The sequence below is a fragment of the Bos indicus x Bos taurus genome, chromosome X, assembly GCF_003369695.1.
Source record: "Bos indicus x Bos taurus breed Angus x Brahman F1 hybrid chromosome X, Bos_hybrid_MaternalHap_v2.0, whole genome shotgun sequence".
NCBI classification, from domain to species: domain Eukaryota; kingdom Metazoa; phylum Chordata; class Mammalia; order Artiodactyla; family Bovidae; genus Bos; species Bos indicus x Bos taurus.
Window position 1 is genome coordinate 140,271,227 of NC_040105.1, and position 4,256 is coordinate 140,275,482.

The 4,256-nt window shown below is 43.1% G+C and overlaps 1 non-coding gene across 1 annotated transcript; it reads right to left on the reverse strand.

The window, feature by feature from the left end:
• Positions 1–786: 786 nt before the first annotated feature.
• TRNAC-GCA lies at positions 787–858 on the reverse strand. The gene has a single exon. It is a non-coding gene; the product is annotated as a tRNA-Cys (tRNA).
• Positions 859–4,256: the final 3,398 nt, after the last annotated feature.

The window sequence follows — 4,256 nt, forward strand, 5'->3', positions numbered from 1 at the left end:
TTTCCAAGAGCTCAGCAGTTAATATACACAGTAGGGAAAGCAATTAGCCAATTCATAAAGTTGGGTTCAGCTGACATGTCCGTTGGAAAGGGAAATTATTTTTTAGCTTATGTAAGAATCTGTAACTCAATTTCAGGCAAGACTAGCATTACAAAGAGTGTTCACCCTTGGCTAGATCATCCTTTTGTCTTAGGGCATTGTGACTCTATGAATATTTCAACCAGGGCCATGAGCACCATCACAACAGGATTAACTTTACAAAAGTCCACCTCTGTAGTGGATTGTAATATCATCTGCCCAGCATAATATTCCTTTCCCCTTTCTTCTTGTAACCAAACCTCCCTTCCTATAGGAAACTCATTCCAAAAAATTTAAGTGAGACCACCATCTCATAATCATCTGCCCCCACCATATGACCTGAGTTGGTATGTAAACCAGAATCACCATGCTTTCCTTGAAACTAACACAACAGTGTAAATCAACTATATGTCAATTTTAAAAATATTAAATGAGGGGACTCCCCCCCCCAAAAAAAAGGTCCTGGGATGGGTGCTATCAATGAATGTGAAGAAAAATAAGGCAGTAAATACCTCCACTCCACAGACTGACGGTCCACTGAGGGAGAGAGGTATTTACTCAAATAAACCAAAGCAGAGTCTGATAAATGAAAGTGAAGTCATTTAGTCTTGTCTGACTCTTTGCAGGTCACCTATCAGGCTCCTCCGTCCATGGGATTTTCCGAGCAAGAATGCTGGAGTGGATTGCCATTTCCTTCTCCAGGGGATCTTCCCTACCCAGGAATCGAACCTGGGTCTCCCGCATTGCAGGCAGACGCTTTACCGTCTGAGCCACCAGGGAAGCCCAAAAAAACTAAGTGCAACCAATGGGCTATAAGAAAATAAGGGACAAGGGAATTTATCCCAATTGGAGGCCTCTTGAGAGGCTTTCTGGAGTACTTATTAATTGAGAAATGTCTTTGAAGGCAGATAAAATGGAAAATTCCTGGAAAAGAAGCTAGCAGAAGCAAGTGTGCAAGATGGGACAGAGCTGGACCCATAAGAGAAAGGCAGAGTTGTCTCTTCAGTTTACGATCACCTGACAGTACTGCCATTTATGGCTTGCAATGTTGTGGACGGTGGAAATTGTGTTATATAAAATGAATGGAGAAACTTAAGCTGAGATGAGACTGTGGACAAAAAAGGAGACCAAATATTATTCTGTATTTAAGGGGGAACCATCTTAAGAGGTAAAATGACACAGTCAGATCTATTTTGGGGCTTTTTCCCCCAGAAAGTTAGTCTGGCCCTAATGTAAAGGACAGAAAAAAGAAAGAACAGTTAGGAGTGGGGTATGCAGAAAATGAGAGCCTCAGCCTGAGTCACGGCACCAAGAGTGAGAAGATAATACACCAAAAAAGGAAAAGTCATACGTCTCCTAAATTAACAGCAGTGTAGGGCAAGAGCGGATGATAGTTAAAAATATAACCCTAATTTTCTTCCTCAGAACTTTTAACCTTCCATAGGTTATACTGCCTAGTAAATTAGTAGAGGGAAGAGTGGAGGAAATCCACGAAAATTCCTCCTCATAAAAATAATTCTAAACCACAGAAATGTTAAAACCACAGGAGGAAAAAGGTTGGTTACTTTTAGTACCACATATTTTTTGAAAAGGGGGTTGTGAGGAGTTAGCGAGTTTGACGGCCAACCTTACAGATAAGTTACTCACCACTCTCTTTGGGCTGTTTTTAAATATCAAGGCCACATTCAAAAGACAAAGATTCCATTTCCACTTGCAGCCAAGGTTGAGTAACAGGGCTTGGATAATCTTCTCACTTGAAAGGACCCAAAAACCTGAGACAATAATAAACGAGAGTTTTCAAGATATAGTACACCAAGCAATGAACGATAGTAATCCCTGAAACTAATGACTGTGCCAGTTTACTGTCCCAAAAGAGTTTCCAGGACACATGCAGGGTGCAGGCAGAGAGAATAGAGGAAAAGTCTAATGGGTTTTCTGACCAAGAGAGAAAGAAGCTGTGAGTACAAGAAGAACAAGGAGTTTGTAGCACAGATAATCAGACAGGAGGGAGTAGCAGACAGAACCCTGGAAGTCAATAGAATGTTGATCAGAACATACATGCGAAGAAACTAACCAAGGGAGGGGAAAGAACCACCTGAAATGACTGCAGGGAACAGTAGCCAGCACTCACTCAGGGCTAGGGATAAAGCCTGTTCCTATAAGCTAAATTGAAAAACCCAGGGTAGAGTACTTGTCAAAAACTGTAAAGAGTCTGGGTTTCCCCCTACTTTTAAACCAAAGAGATAAAACATACTTTTTCATGGATACTGAAAGATGATGAAAGACTCTTGGGTCAGAGATAGAGTACTTATTGCTCATAGCACAGCAAGTAGCATGATCATGTGACATATTTATTTGTGTTGGTTCTCTGTTAAGCCGTAACTGAATGCTTACATCCTTGCAAAATTCCTATGCAGAAACACTAACCTCCTATACAACAATATTAGAAGGTGGAGCCTTTGGGAGGTAACTAGGTTTAGATGAGGTAATAGGGGTAGGCCCCTATAATAGGATTGCTGCTGCTAAGTTGCTTCAGTTGTGTCTGACTCTGTGCGACTGCACAGACGGCAGCCCACCAGGCTCCCCCGTCCCTGGGATTCTCCAGGCAAGAACACTGGAGTGGGTTGCCATTTCCTTCTCCAATGCATGGAAGTGAAAAGTGAAAGGGAAGTCACTCAGTCGTGTCCAACTCTTAGTGACCCCATGGACTGCAGCCTACCAGGCTCCTCCGTCCATGGGATTTACCAGGCAAGAGTACTGGAGTGGGGTGCCATTGCCTTCTCCGATAATAGGATTAGTGCCTTTAAATGAAGAGACACTAGAATGCTGGCTTCATTTTCTTCCCTCTGCCATGCAAGGATACAGTGAGAAGGCGGCTGTGTGCCAGTTAGGAAGAGGATTCTCAGCAGAATTTGACCGTGCCTGTACCTTGATCTTGGACTTCTCAGATTCCAGAATTGTGAGGAAATATATGTCTGTCGTATAAGCCACACAGTCTATAGTATTTAGATACAGCAGCCTGAGCAGATTAAGACAGTTCCCCTTGTCAATGAGTCCCATGGAGGTGATTTTATATAGGCCCAGGTAAATGTGAACTTCCATCACAGCTGAGGAACACCAGGCTTGGGTAACTTTGTTTTCATAAGAAGCAGTAAGCCTGTGGGTCCCTGCTGCTGCTGCTAAGTCAGTTCAGTAGTGTCCAACTCTGCGACTGCATAGATGGCAGCCCACCAGACTCCCCCGTCCCTGGGATTCTCCAGGCAAGAACACTGGAGTGGGTTGCCATTTCCTTCTTCAATGCACGAAAGTGAAAAGTGAAAGTGAAGTCACTCAGTCATGTCTGACTCTTTGCAACCCCATGGACTGCAGCCTTCCAGGCTCCTCCGTCCATGGGATTTTACAGGCAAGAGTACAGAGTGGGTTGCCATTGCCTTCTCCAGTGGGCCCTAAGAGAATGCTAACAATTCAGAAAGGCAACATAGGAAATCATTAGCACCCATCAAGCATGCAGGAACAAGATGATGGAATCACCTGGAACATAGGCCTGGGAAGATAATAAGTATAGGACAAAAAGGGTCATAGCATGGTTCAAAGATACCTAGTTCATGGGCAAATAAAAGCAAGGAGAGGTGGCATAGTATAATGGAAAATCATCTCACCTGTAAAATGAGGGTACTAATATTTACTTTGCAAGAAAATATTAATGCCTGGTATATAGCATATATTCATATATTCATATTCAAGGACCAGGAAAAAAAAGCATATATATAGTACCAATGGGCTTCCCAGGTGGCCCACTGGTAAGAAATCCAACTGCCAATGCAGGAGGTGCAGATTTGATCCCTGGGTTGGGAAGACCCCCTAGAAGAGGAAATGGCAACCCATTGCACTATTCTTACCTGAGAAATCCCCTGGACAGAGGAGCCTGGCAGGCTACAGTCCATGAGGGGCAAAAGAGTTGGACATGACTTAGAAACTAAACAACATACTACCAATAGCAAACAATAGTGCTTGAAAATCATGAGGCACAGTGGAAAGAGAGAGAATGCTTTGCATTCAGGGAGACCTCGGCTTGAACCATTTACTGTGTAACTTGAAGCATGTTATCTCCCCTCTCTGCTCCTCAGTTTCCTCATGTACAAAGTAGAGATGCAAATATCAATGTTGCAATATTTAGA